The sequence below is a fragment of the Tupaia chinensis genome, unplaced genomic scaffold, assembly GCF_000334495.1.
Source record: "Tupaia chinensis unplaced genomic scaffold, TupChi_1.0 Scaffold146346_2, whole genome shotgun sequence".
Lineage (NCBI taxonomy): Eukaryota > Metazoa > Chordata > Mammalia > Scandentia > Tupaiidae > Tupaia > Tupaia belangeri.
The window spans coordinates 19,583-45,181 of record NW_006206203.1 but is presented as its reverse complement, the minus strand read 5'-3'; the positions used below and the strand labels follow the sequence as shown (position 1 = coordinate 45,181).

The window sequence follows — 25,599 nt, the reverse complement described above, 5'->3', positions numbered from 1 at the left end:
GAAGAAGGAGGCGTAGAATTCAAATTAATCTTTTACAGATAGAACTAATATTGGAGAAGGTGATTTCCCTGTTTTTAAAAAGTGGGACCAGCAGTTAGCATAATGGCTATGTCGCTGAACTCCCATGTAGTTGACCACAGTTTAAATCCCGGACCCGGTGGCTTAAACTTAATGCTGGGCGTGTGTGTGTGCATGCCCAAGATCCCGAGAGGAGAATGGAGGAGAAGGGATTGCGGCATGCCCATCCCCCCCGAAGGGTGATTTCTCGCTTTCTGTCTCTCTGTCTCTCTGTTGAGCACACATGCCCTGTAGCAAAAACCTCTCAAAAAACAAAACAAAACAAAACAAAACAAAGTGATCTTGGCTTATGTCAACAGTGGGCTTCCTGTGCTGCATTCTGCCTTCTCTCCTGCTGCCTGGCAGTATGGGCTGACAGAGCTGCCCTGCGTGGGGGTTGGCGTCCATAGAGTTGGGCTTAACACAATATGGACGTGTGCTTCCGCATCGAGGTTTCTCTGAAGCTTCGTGGGTTAGAGAAGTCAATAGGGCTTCTTTTTTGGGGGAGAGGTTTTTGCTATAGGGCGCGTGCACTTGCCAGAAAGAGAGAGACAGAGACAGAAAGCGAGAAATCCCCCCCCAGGGAGGATGGCCGCACTGTAATCCCTTCTCCTTTTTTCTCCTCTCAGGATCTTGGGCACGCACACACACGCGCCCAGTGTGAGTTTAAGCCACTGGGTCGGTCCGGGACTCTTAACTGCGCTCGACTACATGGGAGTCCAGTGACATAGCCATTATGCCAACTGCTGGTCCCACTAGGGCTTCTGAGAGGGGCTGAGTGAAGGATTAGGAGAGCAGCCCAGCTGGTAATTTAGTGGGGTGCTTTCCACATAAAAGGAAATGGGAACTGGGCAGATCCTACCCCCATCTTCCAGCCCCAGTAATCAATTCTCTTCTATTTCTCAAAGACAGCATCATTCTGGATAAATTGTTTCTTTGAGATACCATCTTTGATAAAAATGCAGTCAGATAAACAATAGCAACAAAAACATGAAAGTCCTAACCTTATCATTGCTTCCAAGAATGATGCTACTGTTGATTCAATTTTAGAAGAAGTCAAAGTAAAATATTATTCAGTCATTGTTCTAAGAAGCCACTGTATGTGATTGTACTAATAGCAGTGTCTTTCAGAAATTCAATTTAAACAGATGCCTTTGGAACCTTAAAATACCTTCACACTTGTTAGTTTTTTGGGGACATGGTGAACCAATTGAAAACTTTATATAAATAAAAACTGCTTTTGTGGTGGTTGTTAGATTCTCAGCAATGCAGAAGACAGTTTTAAAGTTGTGATTGCCCCTCATGCTGTTTTGTCCTAGTAGGAATAGAAGATACTCATCCTGAAAAATTTTGTGGGCAACTAACTTGTCAAATTCCGAAGTAACATTTTTATTCCACAACAAGTAAAACAAATTTGACCAACTAAATTATTCATAGGAATTACTAAACTTGTCACTTAAAGTGGATGTTGGGATATTCAGGTCATTTAGGAGGCTGTGGTTAAAAATAAAATGACCTAAATATATAGCTGTCCTTTTTTTTTTTTTTGAAGAAAGTTTAAGCTCTTAATTTTTGTTTGACATTGGTCCTAATTCTGTTTCTTTGGGAAATGTAAGTAGCTAAATACTTTCAGTGTTCTAAATAAAGAAAAATTATTTCTTCTCATTGGACATTCCTCATAGTATATGCAGCTCTATTTTTTTGACAGGTTATATAAATTCTGTATCCTCTCTGATACTTGAAGGGTATATATGTAAGTGGCAGACGAAAGAGGAGTCATAAGCAAATAATTCTCAAAGAAAAATTGAAGACAATCCCTTAATTGTTGTGATCATTCCTTTTATACTTTAAAGGAAGGAACGTTTGAAATATGAACTTGTCCCAATCTGCTTTTGGGCAGTAACTGGAGCATAAAATGTTGAAAATCAATTATGTATTTAGGGAGGATGAAACAGGCTGACATATTGAAGGCATATTGTGTTCTGTTTGGTGGACAAAGCAGGGCAGTTACGTCATATTTCTGCAGTAAAACTTGGTCCCAGGGGGTCGAGATGCAGAGGATAACACATCCTGATGTGCCCAGGTTTCACAGCGCATGAGAGTGGGGGATTTGTAATAGACTTGCTGTTGTCCTGGGAAGGAGCACTGTCTTAAAGATTGGCTCTGCTTTTGTTCTTGACTGATAAGCAAAGAATATGACACTTTTGATTTATACGTACTAATCCCTGACTAACAGTGATATGATAAATTTGCTTGCATTCCATGCTCCCTGTGCTGGTTAGGTGCTAAAGCATTTTGCAGAAGAAAGTAGAATATGTAGGCTGCGTCCCTGTTGTGCCTGACTCCGCTGACCAGCTGCAGAGCCGTTTGCAGATTTGTGGGATACCTATGTGATTGTTGTCACATGTCCATTTTTTTTAAACCTTTGTCCATTTTTGTTTGTTTATTTATGTATTTCTTCCATGAGTGATTGAGAGAGAGACAGCACCCTCAACAGGGTCCTTTTTCTCCAATTCACCCCCCTAGCCTTCAGCCGGCCCCAGATCATGGGCAAGCGCATGTGCTGGGGGAGGTAGGTCTCCAGACTTGAACCCAGGACCTACCCATGTGGGACTGCCTTGTGGAGTGTTGTGTTTTACTGCTACACCTCCCGCCAACCACCACCTCATGTCCATGTGATAAGAGGTACAGAAGAAGCACGCTATGTTGAGTCCAAGGCCACGTCGTGAACAAAGTAGCTGAACAAATGGATTTCAAAAAGCTCGTGGGAAAATGGAATTAAAATGAGAGTTTATTTTGGTTCAAAAAATATTTGAAATCCATGTACAATTTTTTTTTTTATAATACACACTTTCCACATGTTTGTTTTTAAAATTTTGCTATAGATGGGAACCAGCGGTTAGCGTAATGGCTCTGTCGCTGGACTCCCACGTAGTCGACCGCGGTTCACGTCCTGGACCCGGTGGCTTAAAATTCACGCCGGGCGCGTGTGCGCCCAAGATCCTGAGAGGAGAATGGAGGAGAAGGGATTGCAGCGTGACCATCCCCTCTGGGGGGTGATTTCTCGCTTTCTGTTTCTATGTCTCTCTCTGACTGTCTGGTGAGCGCACACGCCCTATAGCGAAAACCTCTCAAAATTATTTTTTTTGCTATAGAGTACTTATACTTGCCAGAGAGAGAGAGAAAGAGGGAAAGTAAGAAGTCACCCTCTGGGGAGATGACCATGCCACAATCCCTTCTTCTCCATCCTCCTCTCGTGATTTTGGACACACACACACGCACACATGCATACACAGTGTGATTTTCAAACTTTCATGTCTGGGACTCAGTGTAGCCAGCCCTGTGGGATCCAGTGCTTTAACCTCCACACCATCTGTGGGCCCTTGGACAAACTTTGGAAGTCCCCCTTGTATTTGTTTGCTAGGGCTGTTGTAACAAAGCACCACAAACTGGGTGGTATAAACAACTGAAAGTTGCATGAGACAGGGTTTCTGAGGGCCAGAAGGGCAAGATAAAGGTATGTCGGCAGGGTTGGCCCCTTTGGAGGCCCATGAGGGAAGGATCTGTCCCAGGCCTCTCTTTGTCTTGTAAATGGCTGTCTTCAATTCTCCAAAGAGACAAACACGTCTCTGTCCCTCTGTGCATGTATGTCTCTGTATCCAAGTTTCCCCTTTTTAATAAAGACGCTAGCCATATTTGTTAGAGTCTACCCTAGTATCCCATTTAATCTTGATTATCTCTGTATAAAGACCCTATCTCTAACTAGCGTCCCATTCTTAGGTACTGGGCATTGGGACTTCAACATGCATTTTGGGAGGACACAATTGAGTTCATGACAGCTGAGATCTGGGGTCACGTTGCTTTCTATTTCCTAATTCAGGAACTTCCCCAGCTCTGTTTTAAAAATGTTTGTTGTTGGGACCAGCAGTTAGCGTAATGGCTATGTTGCTGTACTCCCATATAGTCAACTGCGGTTTGAGTCCCGGATCCGGTAGCTTAAACTCACACTGGGCGCGTGTGCGTGTGTGCCCAAGATCCTGAGAGGAGAATGGAGGAGAAGGGATTGCGGTGTGGCCATCCCTGCTGGGGGGGTGATTTCTCACTTTCTGTCTCTCTGTCTCTCTGGTGAGTGCACATGCCCTATAGCAAAAACCTCTCCAAAAATAAATAAAATCAATCAATAAATAAATATGTTTGATGTTTGGCGTATGCACAGCTTGGACAGGGCAGGCCAAATTTTATACTCAAATACCTACTCCACTCCTAGGATTTTCTATTGTGCTGCACTGTTTCCTCAAGGCTATTTGGCTGTGAATTTTAAAAACATTTTTCTTCTCCCCATTTGATCCCTAGTGTATAAATATATTTGCCATTTGTTGTGGACATTGGTATTACTTTCTAAAAAATACACTTGCCAGAAGGTACATGAGAGAGAGAAAAAGAGAGAAAGAGAGGAGTCACCCCCAATGGGTTCAGTCATGCTGTGATCCCTTCTCTTTTTCTCCATCTTGTTGGGATTTGGGGCACACACATGCCTGGCGTGTTTTTCACACTGCCATAGCCAGGATTCAAACCATGATTGTCTCTATGGGATCTAGCTCACTTAACTGCCACAGGGCCAGCTCCACATGGATTTTAAAGAGGTGTAAACTGTGCATTTTGGGTATGATCTGTTCCCGACTAGTCTTTCTGGAACACTTTCTTTGTGGTATGCCATAGCAGGGGACAAAGATCAGTGTTTGAGGGTTTATTATATAGGACATACAGCCACCTCGGTAGTCGGTATCCTGACTGTCAGGCAACAGTGAAAATCAAGGTGACAAGCCATTTTTCCTTTCTAAGTTTGGGTTGGTACTCAGAATGTAATATTTAGAAGATAAAAGATACTGTATGCCCTCTATCACTTTGAATTTTCAGTGATATTTAAAGGACTCTTTATGCCAAACATGATTTGTGCTTAAAAGGCACCTGTTCATTTAAAAAATCCCCACATGCATGGAATTTTCCCTTTGAGCGAGGCAGTTTGTGGGTCATAGGGGATACCCTACCAGTGTTAGGAGGTAAGTATTAGCAGTGGTTCTGAGTTAGGAGACTAAAAATAAATTGGATATACCTGTTTATTTAATGTGTTTCTAAGGTTCATTGCAGTTTTCAAAGTAATTTTAAATTTTCTTACATTTTACACACTTATTTTCTTAATGAAAGACAAACGTTTTAGAAAGAGGCAGCATGTAGAAATCAAAAATAAGCCCCTGAGGTTGGGATGGTTTGGGACATTCCTTGTGGGTCTTGATTTATAGCTGGCGAGAGTTATTTTGTATGCATTTTGAATCCTGCTATAGGACAGGCGTGGATCAAAACCTCTTGTTAGTGTTGCACAGCATCCCACAGTTCAAAGGCAGCCAGTTACAGAGTGCTTGGCAGGAAGCCTCCCATTTTGCACGTTTGCTGAGAGAGGAGAGAATGCAGAGTCTGTGTGGAGCATTGTATAATGCATTAAGAACAACCCAAGTGCTGTAGGCAGGTATTAAAAGTCCATCCCACTGGCTTCAGACTTTATTTGCTACATATGCATTCCCACAAGGCCTCCAGATTGAAAGAAAGCCCACTGTTGTGTGCACAGCTGTTAAAATGGTTAATACTTTTTCTAACTGTAATGGGATGTGAAATATGTGGCTTCTGATAGCATGAACCTGTAGTGAATTTTCAGTCTTTGTGATCATGGACAACTTTTTTTTTTCTTTTTTTCTCCCAAGAGGTTTTTGCCATGGGGCAAGTGCACTTGCCAAAGAGAAAGAGAGAGACAGAAACTGAGAGGGAAAGTGAGAAATCACTCCCCAAGGGAAGTGATTTTCAACTTTTTCATCATCCCAAAGGGAAACTTATACCCATTAAACAGTAGTTCTGATCTCCCCTTTCCCCCCAGCTGCTCTGGCCTGTATTCTGTGTTCTGTCTCTCAGAATTTCCAGTTCTAGGTACCTCGTACAGTGGAATCATGTATTCATCCTTTTGTATCTGGCAGTTCTTGTCATTCTTAACTTATATCTACCTGGCTTTACCATATGCTGTGTGCTTTTTGATCATTTTTGACTATGTTGCAATCCTTTCTCCTCCATCCTTCCCCTGGGATCTTGGGCACACACACATGTGCTGGCATGAGTTTGAAGCCAATGGGTCTGGTGCTCAAACCGCCATTGGCCATGTGAGAGTCCAATGACATAACCACTATGCCATCTGCTGGCCCCCGTTATCATAAACAACTTAAGACTAGCGAATAGCAGCATACCAAATTACATAGGCTATAGTAATTTTTTAAAAAGTTGTAGTAAAGTATACAAGGGTAGTTAAAAAAGATTTGTGGAAAAATGATATTAAAGCCTGAGTTTATTATTTTTTTTCTTTCTTTTTTTTTGGGAGAGGTTTTTTCGCTATAGGGCACGTGTGCTCGCCAGACAGACAGAGAGACATAGAGACAGAAAGCGAGAAATCACCCCCCCCAGGGGGGATGGTCACACCGCAATCCCTTCTCCTCCATTCTCCTCTCGGGATCTTGGGCACGCACGCACACACGCCTGGTGTGAGTTTTAAGCCACCAGGTCCGGGACGCGAACTGCGGTCGACTACGTGGGAGTCCAGCGACATAGCCATTACGCTAACTGCTGGTTCCCAAGCCTGAGTTTATTTTTGTGAAAGGAAATTGAAATCTATGCAGAGTTTTCAGTTTGTTTGTTTGTTTTAAATGGCCAGAAGGCATGTGCACTTGCCAGAGAGAGGAAGAGATAGAAAGCATACCCCTAGTGGGACTTGGCTATGTCCCAATGCCTTCCCCACTTCTACATCCTGTCAGGATTTGGGGTATACATGTGCATATGCCAGGCATGTTTCTCAAGCCACTGGGACCGGGATTTGAACCACAGCCAGCCATGTTGGATATAGCTCCCTTAACCTCTAGGCCATGGGGCTCCCCACATAGTTTTTTCATAACACTCATTTTCCATGAGCTTTTGAAGACTACACGTTTATAATTTATGTTTTAAACTATTTAAGGCATATAATTCAGTGGCATTACATGTACTGATATTATTGTACAGTAGTCACCATCTAACTCCAGAACTTTTTCCTCATCCCAAAGACAAACTTCTACCCATTAAACAGGAGTTTCTGACCCTCCACCCCCAGCTGCTCTAGCCTATATTCTACTTTCTGTTTCTCTGAATTTTCCAATTCTAGGTACCTCATATAGTGGAATCATGTATTTGTCCTTTTGTATCTGGCAGCTCTTGTAATTCTTAACAGCATATGGTGAAGCCATGTAGATAATAAGTTTTCTTTTTGATCATTAAATATTAATTTGGTAGATAACTGTAGAATATTAAAGAGAAATTCTAAACACTTATGCTTTCAGGGCCGGAGGTGGTAGCACCTAGTATTTATAGAGCAATTGCTATACGTGAGGCACAGATCTCAGCATTTTGCAGGTGATAACATGCTTACTCTCACCTCAGCCCTGTGAGGTAGATACTATTAATACTCCATTTTTTTTAAGTGGTAAATGGATGCCAAGAGAGAGGAATAATCTACTTAAGATATTCATATGGGGGCTGATTGTGGTGCTTTGGTAAAACCCAGTGCTCTCTAAGGCTGACTCACATGGGAAGGTTCTGGGTTCATATCTGAAGACCTTCCTGAGTATACAAGGCATGCACATGCCCTGGTCTAGGGAAGGCTGAGGTAGGGGGTGGGTCTATGTATCAAGATCCTGTGTCATTCGTGGAAGAAATAAACAAATATTTTTTTTAAATACAAAAAAAAAAAAAAAGAAGAAAAGAAAAGAAAAAAGAAACCATGGCAAGTATGAGGCAGAGCAGGGATTTCAGCTGGTTAGTCTCCGCTCCAGGGCCCAAGCTCCTGAGAGTGTCTTGGTTGTGTGTGCACTGGTGCAGTGGCTGGGGCAGGAGCTGGCTGATGGGGCTGTTTAAGGGAGTGGTAGAAATGGAGTCTCTGCACAGACTGTTGGTATTGCTGAGTGGCAACGCGGGCCTGATATGCTTGACACCTCCACATTTTCGAAGCTGGAAATCCTTACTTATGTGTAAGCTCCTGATTTCTGAATGTTGGCAACCTCAATTCAATGAAAAACAAGCTTATGGGCAAGATAGATATCCGTGACCCACTAGTTTGAGACTTTTGCTCTGGGGGTTTCAGGGAAGTCTTTTTCTTACATAGCCCCCTCGACAGTTTGTACCCCTGAGACATTCGTCATTGCCATCCTCTGGACCTAGAGGCAGGGTCTTGGTGATCTTTGTTTCCCCAGCTGCACCCTCCATAGAGCAATTTTCAGTAAATGTGGCTGAGCGAATGAGTTTTTATAAGCACTCATGATTTCTTCCCCAGCGCTGCCAAGAGTTCACTGAGGGGGATGGTCACACCGCAATCCCTTCTCCTCCATTCTCCTCTCGGGATCTTGGGCATGCACGCACACACGCCTGGTGTGAGTTTTAAGCCACCAGGTCCGGGACGCGAACTGCGGTCGACTACGTGGGAGTCCAGCGACATAGCCATTACGCTAACTGCTGGTTCCCAAGCCTGAGTTTATTTTTGTGAAAGGAAATTGAAATCTATGCAGAGTTTTCAGTTTGTTTGTTTGTTTTAAATGGCCAGAAGGCATGTGCACTTGCCAGAGAGAGGAAGAGATAGAAAGCATACCCCTAGTGGGACTTGGCTATGTCCCAATGCCTTCCCCACTTCTACATCCTGTCAGGATTTGGGGTATACATGTGCATATGCCAGGCATGTTTCTCAAGCCACTGGGACCGGGATTTGAACCACAGCCAGCCATGTTGGATATAGCTCCCTTAACCTCTAGGCCATGGGGCTCCCCACATAGTTTTTTCATAACACTCATTTTCCATGAGCTTTTGAAGACTACACGTTTATAATTTATGTTTTAAACTATTTAAGGCATATAATTCAGTGGCATTACATGTACTGATATTATTGTACAGTAGTCACCATCTAACTCCAGAACTTTTTCCTCATCCCAAAGACAAACTTCTACCCATTAAACAGGAGTTTCTGACCCTCCACCCCCAGCTGCTCTAGCCTATATTCTACTTTCTGTTTCTCTGAATTTTCCAATTCTAGGTACCTCATATAGTGGAATCATGTATTTGTCCTTTTGTATCTGGCAGCTCTTGTAATTCTTAACAGCATATGGTGAAGCCATGTAGATAATAAGTTTTCTTTTTGATCATTAAATATTAATTTGGTAGATAACTGTAGAATATTAAAGAGAAATTCTAAACACTTATGCTTTCAGGGCCGGAGGTGGTAGCACCTAGTATTTATAGAGCAATTGCTATACGTGAGGCACAGATCTCAGCATTTTGCAGGTGATAACATGCTTACTCTCACCTCAGCCCTGTGAGGTAGATACTATTAATACTCCATTTTTTTTAAGTGGTAAATGGATGCCAAGAGAGAGGAATAATCTACTTAAGATATTCATATGGGGGCTGATTGTGGTGCTTTGGTAAAACCCAGTGCTCTCTAAGGCTGACTCACATGGGAAGGTTCTGGGTTCATATCTGAAGACCTTCCTGAGTATACAAGGCACGCACATGCCCTGGTCTAGGGAAGGCTGAGGTAGGGGGTGGGTCTATGTATCAAGATCCTGTTAGAGGTACTGCCTCTCTCTCTGTGTCATTCGTGGAAGAAATAAACAAATATTTTTTTTAAATACAAAAAAAAAAAAGAAGAAAAGAAAAGAAAAAAGAAACCATGGCAAGTATGAGGCAGAGCAGGGATTTCAGCTGGTTAGTCTCCGCTCCAGGGCCCAAGCTCCTGAGAGTGTCTTGGTTGTGTGTGCACTGGTGCAGTGGCTGGGGCAGGAGCTGGCTGATGGGGCTGTTTAAGGGAGTGGTAGAAATGGAGTCTCTGCACAGACTGTTGGTATTGCTGAGTGGCAACGCGGGCCTGATATGCTTGACACCTCCACATTTTCGAAGCTGGAAATCCTTACTTATGTGTAAGCTCCTGATTTCTGAATGTTGGCAACCTCAATTCAATGAAAAACAAGCTTATGGGCAAGATAGATATCCGTGACCCACTAGTTTGAGACTTTTGCTCTGGGGGTTTCAGGGAAGTCTTTTTCTTACATAGCCCCCTCGACAGTTTGTACCCCTGAGACATTCGTCATTGCCATCCTCTGGACCTAGAGGCAGGGTCTTGGTGATCTTTGTTTCCCCAGCTGCACCCTCCATAGAGCAATTTTCAGTAAATGTGGCTGAGCGAATGAGTTTTTATAAGCACTCATGATTTCTTCCCCAGCGCTGCCAAGAGTTCACTGAAAGTCTAATTTAAGACAAAACAAAGCCAGCCGATTTGAAAGGCTCATACCCTTTCATGTAGCGCTTCATAATTTATTGTTTCATTTTGGGCTCCTTTGATTTAACAATGCTGATTAAAATGGGACTTTAAAGTATTTTTTTTTTCCTTTAGAAAAATTCCCACAAAAGAAATTCAAATGTATGCTATGTATAACACATGCAAACCTAAACCTCTGTATTTTAATAACAGCTGCCAGCCTTTATGACATGCTTACTACATGCCAGCCACGGTGTTAAGGGTTTTACATGCTTTATTTCTTTTAATGTGGAGTTAATCAATTAGAAATTTGTGAATTTAAAATGAACTTTAGAATTAGAAGGGCTTGGGTATATCTAATTTAATTTATTGACTTTGTACATGAAGATGCCCAGGGCCAAGCAGTGTAAGAGACTAGTCCAAGATTATACAGATTGTATGTAATTGCCAGAAGCTTTTGGACACACATCTGTTGAGTGGTGTAGGCAGGGTCTTCCTTTTGTTTTCTGGTCCAGTAGTCTTTTTCTGCATACCATAATGCTTCTACTTTTATTTTTCCATCATCTGTGGAAAGATAGGCATTATTAAAATGTAGTGAAAATGCATTATAATTCATAAACAGCTGAGAAAAGAGACTAACATCCTAACCTCATTTACACAGGACCTGAAACCAAATGATCTAATTACCTTACAGACAATACTGTAAATGATAATGGAAAGAGAATTCTTAACTAATCAGGAAATTTACATATAAATATTATAGCAGTCACATTCATCTGATACTTGACCTTTGTCTTGTGCTTTGGTAGTCATCCATGGTTTTTGGTTTTTGCTTTGAAGTTTTTTGCCATAGGGCTGTGCACTCTTCTTGCTCTGTGCATCTCTAGAGAAAGACAGAGACAGTGAGAAGGAAAGTGAGAAATCACCCCCCAAGGGGGATGTCCACACTTCAATCCTTTCCCCTCCATTCTCCTCTCAGGATTTTGGGCATGCACCAGCCCGGTGTGATTTTCAGCTGGCAGGTCTGGAGTTTGAATTGTGGTCAGTCATTGTGGGAGTCCTACACCTTAACCACCACACCACCTGCTGGCCCCTACATCTGTGTTTTTTGTTTTGGCTGTAGGGTACGTGTGTACACCCGGAGAGAAAGACAGAAAGTGATAAATCCCCACCTGGGGGGATGACCATGCAGCAATCACTTCTCTTCCACTCTCCTTTTGGGATCTTTGGTTAGGGGGTACACGTGTGCAGTACACACACACACACACACACACACACACACACCTGGCATGCGGTTTAATCGCCAGATCTGGGACTCAAACTGTAGTCAACTCTGTGGGAGCCCAGCAACATAACCATTACTGCTTTTGCTGGTCCCCTCAGTGGTTTTTAAATCTGTGTTTTTGGTGGGGAGAGTAAAGGGCAGGGTTTGTACTCTTCTCTCATTCATCTGAAAATCATTTAGGCCTTTCTTTTTAAAAGTTATTTTCCTGATGACAATTTACGCTTGTGGTAGAACTTTTTATAAACAGATCAAAGTAATTTCATTCAAATAGTTATTTCAGAGACTTTATTTACTATATTTTAAATTTTGACCAGAGGGCTTGTATGTTCACCAGAGAGAGACAGGGATAGAGAGAGGGAGAAAGAACCCCCATTTCTCCCTTTTCTTAGGGTTTTGGTCATGCACACATACACTCCTAGTGTGTTTCTTAAGCCACTGGGTCTGGGACTCAAATCACGCAGTTGGCCATTTGAGATTATGCAGCTTTAACTGTCAGGTCATGGTATCAGATCTACTACAGAATTTAAAATACATTAGTAACTTGAATTTTATTTTAATTTAACAATACAACTGAAATCAAAACAGAAGGAATTGCTGAACTTCAGATAATTTTTTTCAGATTTAATGTACTGCCCCATATACACCCAAAGAAGATTATTTTGACAATTAAGACAAGTAACGTAGATGAAAAATATTGATGAGCCCTGTAGAAGAGTCCAGATTGCTGTTACTTCTAAGTTCATGTCAGTTTTGCTTCACCACACTGTCCACTTGCAAGTGAAATATAAATAGTACATATTGGCATATACGTAAGGGCTGGAGTGTGTGATATGCTAGTGTATAATGCAGGCTGTAAATTGAAATTTGAGAAGGAACAGGTGCATTCTGTGTACCAGGCCTGGGTATGTGCTGAGAAGCAAAATGAGGGCATGTAAAGAGATCGTGCTCCTTTGTTGGTGCACTTAGTGGTCTGTTATTTAGGCAGGACAGGTCCAGTTACGTGTCCTGGCAATCTTATTACACTCAGTTGGACTTAAACAGGAAAGCGCTCTGAGCAGTTCAGCATAGGTGGTACATGTATGGCATTATGCACCAACACCTTCCTGCCAAGGCCTCTTGTCTTTGATCTGGAGGCTATTTGAATTAAGGATGTGTGTTCAGGGGTTCCATCCAAAAGAAATGACAAGCTGGAAATGAGAAGTAGAGGCAGGCTGGAGAAGCTGGCATGCTTGACTGTGAAAGGACATTAGCTTTGGAAGGAAACAGGCTCTGCAGCTGGAAAGACCTTTCTACAGTCTCTTAGCTGGATAACTGGGTTTTTGTAATGACTTCAACCAAGGTCTTGTTTAAGTCCCAAGTATTTAACAGGTGCATTCTAAGCAAAAGGCCTAGACACGTGATGATAAACAAATTAGGGTCCTTTTCTTGTTTGCAGTTTAGGCGGGCAGACAGTTTCCTATGCAAGTATAAGACAGTATAATAAGGGGCACAGAATGAAATGAGTGGGAAATAGTAGGCACAAAAGGGAGTTGAAATCTCTGCTTCGGAATGAAAGGAAGGCAGTGGGGACTTGGGGAGTGAATAGGAGTTGTCCAGGTGGACCTGTGTATAAAGTTCAGAATTTAGGACGTTCATTTTAGAAAAAATGTTTTACCAAATGGGTAATTCGGGCTTTTAAAAGTTATTATAGGGGCTGGCAGGTGGCATGGTGGTTAAGAGCGCTGCACACCCACATGGCCAACCACAGTTCAAGTCCCAGACCTAGTGGCTTACTTTGTCATTTTCTCTCTTGTTCTGTCTCTCTCTGGTCAAATTAAAAAACAAGTAAATAAATAAAGTTAAATAAGTATTTTTTTTAAAAAGTCAATATAGAAATTATCAAAAGCATGTAAGTGGTGAGGCATAGGATGAGCTGCCAGGTAGCTACCAACCAACTTCATAGATACCATCATTCTGCCAATCTTGTTTTGATAACCCTATGTTGTTTTTTGGATTGGAGCAATTTATTTTTTATTGTGCCTGTTTAAGGTGTATAGTACCTGTTTTGATATAGTATTTTTCTTGATGTATATCGTGAGTAACTACAGTCAAGCAAATTAACATACCCATCATTTCAAATAGTTTCCCTTTCTCTCTCTTTCTCTTCTGTCTTTGTGGAAGCACACCTAGAATTTACTGTTTTGGTAAGTTGACATATACAACACAGTATTAACTATAGTCTTGATGTTGTTCATTAGATCTCTAGATTAACTTATCCTACCTAACAACCACCATGAAACCTTTGACCTACATCTCCCTACTTGCCAGTTTCCTCGGAGCAATTTAAAGCAAAGGTCAGGCATTATGTAAATTGCAGGCATCTCTAACTGACAAAGACCTCCCTCCCAAGACCATTATAGCCACTCTTCACTTAACCTGCCTGTTTCACAGCTTAATGACCGTTTGGGGAGGGGGCAAAATCCCCTTTCTCTGTCTTTATTTGCAATCACACAAGTCTACATATCTATTTATACATTTGTACTTTACTGTGCACCCATAGTTGGAGTCAGAATAAACTTTAAAAATTGGGCCAGATTTGTATTATTGTGTTGTGGCATGTCTTGTCACTTTCTGGCACTTATCTATACTTTTTGTATAGATAGAATTACATTATTCTTGTGTGGGGTCATGTGATATCTGTTGAAAAACGCATGCCCTGGGACCAGTAGATGACATAATGGTTACATCTCTGGACTCTCATGTAGTCAACTGTGGTTTGAGTCCCAGACCCTGGTGGCTTAAAATTCACACTGGGTGCATGTGCATATGTGCCCAAAATCCCAAGAGGAGAATGGAGAAGAAGGGATTGTAGTATGACCATCCCCCCTGGGGGGGTTGATTCCTCACCTTCTGTCTCTCTGGCAATCACACTTGCCCTATGGCAAAAATCTCTCTCTCTAAAGAAAAGGAAAGAAAAGAAAAAGAAAAATACATACCCTGTGGTGCCATGACATACCACGAGACATCTGCCTTTAAGTTCCTTGCTTATAGAACAATTTGCTGTTCTAGTCGCAGGGACAGAACTCAGTCCTTAAGTAGAGTGCCTGAATTTCCCGTCCAGTACCAAGTCCATGTGCAGATTTCCCTTATTAGCACAGGTGGTATAATCTAATAGATTTGTTTACTTAGCACACTTAGTTTTTCAGGATCCTGGGTAAATCAGGCTTTAATATTGTGTTTTGATTCCTTTCTTTAGAAATGTTACACTGGGAACCAGCTGATAGTGTAATGGTTATATCACTGGATTCCCACATGGCCAACTACAGTTTGAGTCACAGACCTGGCAGCTTGAAACTCATGTTGGGTGCATGTGTGTGCATGCCCAGAATCCTGAGAGGAGAACGGAGGAGGAGGGATTGCAGCATGGCCATTCCCCTGAGGAATGATTTCTCTCTTTCTGTTTTTCTCTGTCGCTCCTGCAAGCGCACATGCCCTATAGCAAAAATCTCTCTTAAAAAAGGAAAGAAATGTTACACTATTTATTTGATCTAATTTCTCATCCTTATACTAATCAGACTTCTTGCCCTGATTACTCAAGGGCTGGCTGTGTCTTAAAACTTTTTATACTGCTTCTTTGTCATAGAGCCAAAGCTGTTTCCAGGATTCAGAGAACACTCCAATTCCGAGGGCTAGATTATTAATGGCTTAGGGCATTCTGACCAGTTCCTTTGATTTTGCTTCAGTTTAGCGTTCAGTGTCAAATTCTTAAGTGTGGAGTTTGTTCTGTATTACTATTACTCCTCGAACCTTTAAATGCTATCCCCTCACAGTTCCTCTGACTTTTACCAGCTCAGTGCCCTCACTCAGATGCCCCTAGTAACCTCCACAGCCCTAGTATGATCTTTTTTTTTTTTGGAGAGGTTTTTGCTATGGGGCACGTGTGCTTGTCAGACAGACAGAGAGAGACAGAGAGAAAGAAAGCGAGAAATCACCCCCCAGGGAGATGGCCACGCTGCAATCCCTTCCTCTCCATTCTTTTCTTGGGATTTTGGGCATGCACGCACACACGCCCGGCGTGAATTTTAAGCCACTGGGTCTGGGACTTGAACCATGATCGACTACATGGGAGTTCAGCAACATAGCCTTAGTGCTAACTGCTGGTCCCCCCCTCCATATGATCTTCAGGGTCGGGTCTGCCTTGCCCTTCTTTCTGGTGCTTTGCTGGACTCTTCATTCAGTTTTATTTCATTCTCTGTCTCCTCTGCATTCCTCCTACCCTGCATTCTAGTCCTTAATTATATGTTAATCTGTATGGTTTATACTTGCACCTAGACTATGAAACAGTAGAAAGGACAGGAACATTGAAGCCAGTGTAATCTGAATTACTGAGCCTGTTCCCTCATATCTTTTAGAGTTATGATGAAAAAGTAATGAGACGAGGGACCAGCGTAGTGGTTAAGGTGCTAGACCCCCACATGGCCAACCATGGTTCAAGTCCCAGATCCAGAGGCTTGAAACTAACACCAGGTTCATGTGCATGTGTGCCCAAAATCCCAAGAGGAGAATGGAGGAGAGGGATTATGGCATGACCATCATCCCTGGTGTATGTATGGGGGTGATTTCTCTCTTTTTGTCTCTCTGTCTCTCTTAGTCCCTCTAGCGAGTGCATGCACTCTATAGCAAAAAAATTCTCAAAAAAAAGAGATGAAGGTTGAGTGAAGAGTGTTGCCGACATGGTAGCTTCTGCTACAGCCGCTGCAGGATAATAAGCCAGGAGCTACTATCATACCTGTTGACTAATTGCAGAAGACTTTACAAAAATAGAGAAAATTGGAGAAGGTACCTATGGAGGTGTGTATAAGGGTAGACACAAAACTATAGGTCACGTTGTAGCCATGAAGAAAATAAGACTAGAAAATGAAGAAGAAAGTGTTCTTAGTACTGCAGTTTGGGAAATTTGATTAAAAGAACTTTGTCATCCAAATATAGTCGGTCTTCAAGATGTGCTTATGTAGGATTCCAGGTTGTATCTAATCTTTGAATTTTTTTCCATGGGTCTTAAGAAATACTTGGATTCTATCCCTCCTGGTCAGTTCATGGACTCTTCACTTGTTAAGAGTTATTTGTACCAAATCCTACAAACGATTGTGTTTTGTCACTCTAGAAGAGTTCTTCACAGAGACTTAAAAATCTCAAAATCTATTAATTGATGACAAAGGAACAATTAAACTGACTGATTTGGGCCTTGCCAGAGCTTTTGGAATACCAATTAGAATATACACTCATGAGGTAGTGACACTCTGGTACAGGTCTCCAGAAGTATTGCTGGGGTCAGCCCGTTACTCGACTCCACTCGACATTTGGAGTATAGGGACCATATTTGCAGAAACCACTTTTCCATGGGGATTCAGAAATTAACCAACTCTTCAGAATTTTCAGAGCTTTGGGCACCCCCCAATAATGAAGTGTGGCCAGAAGTAGAATCTTTACAGGACTATAAGAATACATTTCCTAAGTGGAAGCCAGGAAGTCTAGCATCCCATGTAAAAAAATTGCATGAAAATGGTTTGGATCTGCTCTTGAAAATGTTAGTCTATCATCCTGCCAAACGAATTTCTGGCAAAATGGCCCTGAATCATCCTTATTTTAATGATTTAAACAATTAGATTAAGAAGATGTAGCTTTCTGACAAGAAGTTTCCACATGTATCATGAATAGAGAGCTGTACTTTTACTATTAACTCTATTTCTGTCATTTATATTCTTTTCTTTGTTGTAAAACTTATGCTGTACTTCATCTTCTTAACTTCAAAAGTATAACTTAAAAATGTACATATTGTTCTATATTAATTTAAATATAAGTCTGTATATGTTTGTAGATCTCACTGTAACATGGTTATTACTATAATAAAACTAAATCTACAAAAAAAAAGAGATAAGAAAAAGTATCGTGAGATTTACCTTCATAACAAATTTATGGATGTGCACAATTGTTAACTAAAGCATAATATTGTATGGCATATCTCTAGGCCTTTTTCATCAAGGTGTGACTGGAACTTTATACTTTTTTTTGGAGAGGTTTTTGCCATAGGGCGCGTGTGCTTGCCAGACAGAGAGAGACAGAGAGACAGAAAGCGAGAAATCACCCCCCAGGGGGATGGTCACGCCGCAATCCCTTCTCCTCCATTCTCCTCTTGGGATCTTGGGCACGCACGCACACGCACCCTGCATGAGTTTTAAGCCACCGGGTCTGGGACGCGAACCGCGGTCGACTACGTGGGAGTCCAGCGACATAGCCATTATGCCAACTGCTGGTCCCGAAACTTTATACCTTTTGAACAATTCTGTTTTTCTCTCTCCCTAACCCCTGGCAACCACCATTCTGTTCTACTTCTATGAATTTGACATTTTTTTTTTTTGGGTCAGAGGGCATGTGTGTGTTGTATGTGCGTGCACGCATGAGATAAAATACCCCCTCCCCATGCAATAGAGAGAGAGAGAGAATCCCTTCTCTTTCATTTTTCCATACCATCTGGGTTTTAGGCATCCAAGTACATGTGCCTGGTGTGTTTTTCAAGCTGCTGGCTGGCCTTGTAGGATCTACTCCTTTAAGCATTAGGGTATGGGCTGGTCCAAATTCGACATCTTTATATACCTGATATAAGTAGAATCATAGTTTTTTTGTTCTGTGACTGGCTTATTTCTCTTAGCATAATATCCTCTAGATTAATTCATGTCATAGCATGTATTAGAATTTCTACTCTTTATGACTGAATAATATTTCATTATATGTACACATATACCACATTTTCATCCATCAATGAATATGTAGGTTGCTTCCACATCTTGGTTATTGCATAATGCTACAGTGAACATGGAAGTGCAGGTATCTTTTTGGGATCCCAATTTCAACTTTTTTTCCTTTAATTTGCTACAGGGTACATACACTTGCCTGAGAGAGAGAGAAAAAAAGAGAGAGAGAGGAAGGGAGGGAGGAGGGAGGGAGGGAGAGATAAAGCACCCACCAATGGAGGATGGTCACTCTGCAATCCCTTCTCTTCCACCTTTCCTTCCTTTTGGGATTTTGGGCACATATGAACATATGCTTGGCTTGTTTCTCAAGCTACCAGGTCTGGGACTTGAACCTCGCTGTTGGCCATGTGAGATCCAGCCGCCTTAACAACCATGCTACCAGCTGGCCCTCAGTTCTTTTTGATAAATACCCAGAAATGAGATTGCTGAGTCACGTGTATCATTTTTAAAAATAAAGGTTTGTAATATGGGACTTGTGCATCACTCCATGTAATAATGCATGGCATACAGAGTGGGTCTTCTGTCTGGCATCATTGGGCAGCCTCTCTTGGGAGCAGCTGTCCACATAGTTCATGTACGTTCACCGTGTTTCACTATAGGTAGTTTATACTTCTTGCTTTACTAATACCTTTCAATTTTTTTATCATAACTTCAGTAACTTTGGGAATTGTTTTTGGGAGAAATCAACATTCTCCTTGCCCCTCCCCCCAAAACAAAACAAAACAAAATTTACTCACTGGTCACTCACAGCAGCTGTGTCATTGAGGAAGTGTTGACACGGCTTTTAGTTTTTAAATGACTGTGTATTATTCCTTCCCAGGAGTGAAAAAATTGCTAGGTTGGAATTTTCTGGATTGTTAACAAGATGAAAAAGCAAAGATAGAAGGCCAAGGGGGAAAAGTCTTTTTACAAAATAGTGGTAGAAAGCAGAAAATGCTAGAATTTTGTATAAAATAATAGGTATTGCAAAAATAAGCTTTGACCAGAAAGTGAAGGTTGCTGTTGTTCATGTTATTCTGAAGTATGAAATCAGCTCATGTTTTAGTGTGTTATTTTGAAGAATATTGATGAAAATGCACATAAACATTTAGCTTTGTTAGTAGGGTTTTAGAAGGTGATCTGATTTATTAAAAGAATCATCCAGTTATTTTTGTATTTGTAATTTCAGTAACCATGGTGTTAGCCTTGAAGTGTTTGATAAGAAGTCCTCTTCAATTCTCCTCTCCTCTACCTGGGTATGACAGTCGTAGCCATTTCTCTGATTTTCCTATTTTCCCCTTAAAATTGAGTGAATGGGGATGCAACCTGGGGCTGGTGAATTCTCAGGGAAAAAAAGATGCCCTATTTTATCTTGTTTTGTTGTTGGGTTTTATTTTGACATTCTTTCTATGATGTGATCCAGATCTTGTGGCTTATTTGTGTCCTGGCCAGAGGACCCTCAACTTTCTATGAATTGAGTCATTTCCTAGCGAGACCCAAGGCATTGGGACAAAGTCCATGTGTCAGGGTAAAAGGGCAGGGATCTTCAGGGCCAGTGTCCTAGCAGATGCTGCTCAGGGTAACCTGAGATCTCAGAAGAGCCTGACACAGGCCCCGTGTCCCCTGACCTGCTCTGGCCATCTGGAATCAGAGTAACTTCTAGTCCCTTGAAAGATTGCCAAGAGCAAGGCAGTGCCTTAGCCCCCCAAAAATTAGCAGCAGGTTATCCAGAGAAGATCCAGGTCCCAATATCAGAGCTGGCTAGGCTGTGGGTAGGGCCTGTGGAACGCAAAAGAAAGAGACCAAGTTATTAGGTACGAGGTCAGGACCAGTAAAGCAGTAGAGAGCAACTTGGCCAGAGCTATTTAAATCTCTATCTTAGAAATTCATTTGATTGAGCCAGCAAGGGGAGAATGGGGGCAAAGGATTATGAGACTTTCGCTATGGGGAAGGAAGGACTTTAGACACTGAAAACAACAGGCCAGCCTAGAACCTAGACAGAATGGTTTTTAGTCCTCTAGGTAATTTTAACCTGCTTATAAATGAACAGGTCGTAGAGTATAAGGGGCATATGTAATAATGAGTTTGAAACAAAACAGAATTAGTCCTATGAATCTGAAAGTAGATGTAATTTTTAATTTGACTTTGACAGAAAAATTCCTCAAACCAAGTTTAATTTAGAATCTCATATGCAGAGACAGAGAGAGAAGCACTTCAACAGGGTTTTCACACCATGATCCACCCCCTCCAGACCCCCACCCATCCCCAAGTTTTAGATGATAACACATCACAGGCACACACACACCCCCCTCTTTATCCTCAGGGAGTCCTGGGCCATAAACATAAACCCAGGACTTTTCCCATGTAGATCCAGCATGTTACCACTGTACCCACATCTGACCCCCTAGAACTTATTTTTTTAAATATTTTTCCTTTCCTGTGGTCATATAGTCCTGAGCTTCACAAAAGGGTTCAGCAAGCTTCAGCTGCTATTTGTGAGGAGGTGAGGGGCATGGTAGCCACAGGAAGGTGCATTCCCTCTGCTCAAAGTTTATGATTTACTAGGAGTAGCTTCACTCCAAGATAACCTAAGAAGAGGTACACCACGGGTGCTGAATGTGGGGGTAGCCAGAAGTTTCCAGATCAGAATGGCGTGTTGAATGAATTCTGAGTTCCTGCCTTTGACAAAAGTCCATTCCATTCCTGGTGGCTGGTGGTATTGGAAACCACATGGAGTCTACGTGTTGCAATAAATGGTTTTGAGAACATCAGGGCCTTAGGCCTTAGGACTGAGGTGGGCCATAGGAAATTGCCCCTGGATGTGGTGGCAGACACCCACCAGAAGCAAAATAACCTTGTCTTGGTGTTACGGTCATCTTTCAGAGCCACTGACCTGTACTGTTTTGCAGTGCTTTGCTTTGGTATCCTATGGGGATGGAAGACTGTTTAAACTATCAGCCTGTAATCCACTGTTCTGGATTATACAGAGTCTCTCCTCTCAGTCATAACTTCTCAAGCCTGTTGTTTTGCCTTGGTCTAGCAGTCATCCTCCACCCTCTTAATTTACAGAGGCCTAGCAAACCACACATTCCTTCTTTTAGAATCATATCTAAAAGAAAACTGAAATGACTCTAAGGGAGGGCCTGGGAAGAGATATTAGGTAGAGTGGAGGAAGATGGGCGATTTTATTTCTGAATTGTGTGAACTTCACCTCAGATTTTTTTTTTCTTTTTAAATTTTGGGGACTAGCAGGTAGCATAGTGGTTAAGGTACTGTACTTCCATGTGGTCAACTGTGGTTGGAATCCCAAGCCCCGTGGCTTGAAATTCATGCCAGTGTGTGCACATGCGTTCCCAAAATCCTGAGAGGAGAATGGAGGAGAAGGGATTGCAGTATGGCCATATCCCCTGGGGGTTGATTTCTCTCTCTCTGTCTCTCTGATGAGTGTATGTACCCTATAGCAAAAATCTCTCAAAAAATTATTATTATTTTAAATGATTATTTATTTAATTTTATTTATTCATTCATTTATTTTAATTTGATCAGAGAGAGGCATGGGGGGGGGGAGAGGGATAAAGGAAGCTGCCAGGTCTGGGACTAGAACCGTGGTTGGCCATGTGGGAGGGCCCAGCACCTTAACCACAACACCACCTGCTGGTCCCTTAATATTATTTTTTGCCAGAGGGTGTATGTACTGGCCAGAAAGAGAGAGAGAAAGAGAGAAAGTACCCTCATGGGTGAGGATTATACTGCCTTCTCTTATCCTTCATGTCTCATTCCTTTCAGGATTTTGGGCATGCGTGTAACGCACCTCCATGTGGGAGGGCCCAGCACCTTAACCACAACACCACCTGCTGGTCCCTTAATATTATTTTTTGCCAGAGGGTGTATGTACTGGCCAGAAAGAGAGAGAGAAAGAGAGAAAGTACCCTCATGGGTGAGGATTATACTGCCTTCTCTTATCCTTCATGTCTCATTCCTTTCAGGATTTTGGGCATGCGTGTAACGCACCTGGTGTGTCTGTCTGTCTGTCTGTCTGTCTGTCTGTCTGTCTTTCTTTCTTTCTTTCTTTTTTTTTTTTTTTTTTTTGTTAAGAGATTTTGATAGAGGGTATGTGCCTTTGCCGGAGAGATAGGCAGAAAGCAAGAAATCAAAGAGAAATTATCCCTCCCCCCACCATGGCCACACCACAATCCCTTCTCCTCCATTCTTATCTCGGGCACGAACACATATGCGCTCAGTGTGAGTTTAAGCTGCCAGGTTTAGGACTCGAACTATGATCAACTATGTGGGAGTCCAGTGACATAACCATTATGCCATCTGGGGGCCCCACACCTAGTATGTTTTTTAAGCCATGAGTCTGGACTCGAACTGCAGAGTCGGCCATATGGGATCCAGTGCCTTACCCACCTGCCCTCAGATGGCCCTTACTATAGACTTTGGCAACCCTGGAGATTTACTTGCTTCTTGGTTTTTAGCTGTTTTCTTTAATCAATCTCATTGTGGAAAAAAGAGAACAAGAGTTTTGTCAGAGCTAATGAGGAGATGGTGAGTGGAGAGAGACTTAGGGCAGAGGCAACAGCCTGTTGTCAGTGACCTGCCCTTCCTGAAACCCAAGATACACAAAGCCCTGTAGAAGAGTCAGAGGGATGTCATGGATCCTGTTGTCCAGGAGCTGAGGTTTGACTGGGAGAGAGAACTAATGGGCCTGTCACTCCTGAAAGTAGTTTTGCACCCCCTGTGAGTTTAGAGAAGAGTTTTATGAGCCAGGAGCTTGGAGCCTGGAGTACTGGAGTCCAAGTGGAATTTGAGTAAGCTGTCATGCAGTATGCATTGGAGAGACCTGATCAGCAGATTGAGCATGAGGGCACGTTTGTGAAACCCAGCTAGGAAGTGACAAGGTTAGGGAGACACTTAGCAGCACATCAGAGGAATTGATGAGAGTTTGTGGCTGGTTCACAGATTGCTGTGTGATGTGCTTGATTAAAATGCAGACTCTGGGCTCCAGGTACTCATGTGCAACTGTATGTGGTCTGGGGGTGGTGCTCAGGAATGCCAGGTCACTGGTATAGATGGGAAACACTTTGGGAAATACTCTAAGAATCGATAAGGCAAAGCTGATTCCCTATGAGAGAGGAATCGGGAAGGAGGCTCCAAGCTACACAGCCCGATTACTAGTTTCTCTATTACAGAAGGACTGATAGAGGACAGTAGCCCTAAGAATTAAGGAATGTGGGAGTGAGAGAGAATTAACAACTTCCTGGCTCCTTCAGCCCTCACCCTACACCCAGGTACCCAGGTCCTTTCTAATCCAATCACTGTCACATCCAAAGACATAGGATGCTAATGAAATGAGAGTTGGGATTCAACCTGCATATGTACCCAGCTGGTTTTGTACCAAGGAAGCCTTTTCTTTAGGCACTGTAACCCCAGGTGGTTGTCTTGAGTGTGTGTGTGGAGTGAGTTGTGTGCTTTATCAGACTTGGTGAGCAAGGAAATAAAGGTTTGCAGTAAGAAAAAAATAAAAGAAACAACAAATCTCGTTAGTAATGTTACCAGAATAGGAAAACTCACAATGGTAAATATAGTGGCTTAGTAGATACTTCACATATAAAATTATCATGTTATAGTCACTTCTCACAAGTAAATACTTACCAAGCTTTGAATGGCTACCTCCTAACCCTGCCTGCACCCACCAAAGCACCCAAACTCCAAGACCATGCAGGTGCCATTCGGGCTTACTCAGGGATGACCCAGTCTGTCCCACTCCTGTCTTCTCCCTCAGTCCACACCTTGTACCCACTCCTGTGGCCATCACCTGCCAGTTGATATTCACTTCATCTTCCTCCCCTTCCCTCCTTTTTTGAGGCATAAACATTTCTTTCACGAACCCGAAGGGGACAAAAGAAACACCCTGGGAGTTGCTCAGAGGTAGTTTTTCACTTCTGGCTACATATTACAATCAGAGGGTCTGTTTTAAAAAGTACCAGTGTTTGGGACCCACCTCCAGAGATCCTGTTTCAGTTCTCCTAGGCATTAGAATTTTTAAAGCTTTCTAGATTCTAATGGATAGTTGGGATAGAAAATCACCTGAGTGTAGTGGTTATAACAGTATTTGCTAGATACCTGTCTCAATGAAATGGCAGCAGAGCCATAAGATTTGAAATGGAAAAAAATTTAAGGGACTTTTATTTGTTCTTTAAAAAAAAAAAGATTTTTAATTTAATTAATTTATTATTATTCTTCAATTTGACCAGAGAGATACAGAAAGAGAAAGGGAGAGTGAGAAGCAAGCCTCCAGGTCCAGGACTCGAACCATGGTCGGCCATGTGGGAATCCAGCACCTTAACTACCATACCACCTGCCACCCCCAGGATCTTTGTTTCTTTATTCATGATAATAGAGCATGTGTGTGTGCACATCAGAGTGAGAGCGAGCAAGATAGTTACCCTCCACAGGGTCTGGACATGCTGTGATCTCCTTCCTCCAGTCTTCCAGCCTATTGCTCCTGGGCACTTGCACACGTGCCCTGTGTATTTTGGGCTGACTGATTCAGGGATTTGAACTGTGTTTGCCATGCGGATCTGGCTTCTCCTGAGCAACACATTACCACTGTATGATTGATCCCGCCCAAAATAGAATTTTTTTTTCCTTTCTTTCTTTTTTTTTTTTTTTTTTTTTTTTAAGAGGTTTTTGCAATAGGGTGCGTGTGCTCACCAGACAGACAGAGACAGAGAGACAGAAAGTGAGAAATCATCCCCCAGGTGGGATGGCCATGCCGCAATCCCTTCTCCATTCTCCTCTCGGGATCTTGGGCATGCATGCACACGTGCCCAGTGTGAGTTTAAGCCATCGGATCCGGGACACGAACCGCGGTCAACTACGTGGGAGTCTAGCGACAAAGCCATTACGCTAACTCCTGGTCCCGGAAATTTTTTTTTTAATAATGCCTTTTGTTACTCAAGCCCCAAATGCATGCTGAATCCCCACAAAGTTCTCTCTGTGTTCCTCTGTTATTTAAGCCTGCTTTCTTTCAAGCAGCCGCATTCAAAATGAAACAAAACGAAAACGAGAGCTTTCTTCCATTTTCTTTAGGCTTCTGTGGTACTGTTTCCCACTTT

The 25,599-nt window shown here is 42.3% G+C and overlaps 1 pseudogene; it reads left to right on the top strand.

Moving 5' to 3' along the window:
• The first annotated feature begins 485 nt into the window (after positions 1–485).
• LOC102493557 (cyclin-dependent kinase 1-like) lies at positions 486–17,353 on the top strand (annotated as a pseudogene).
• Positions 17,354–25,599: the final 8,246 nt, after the last annotated feature.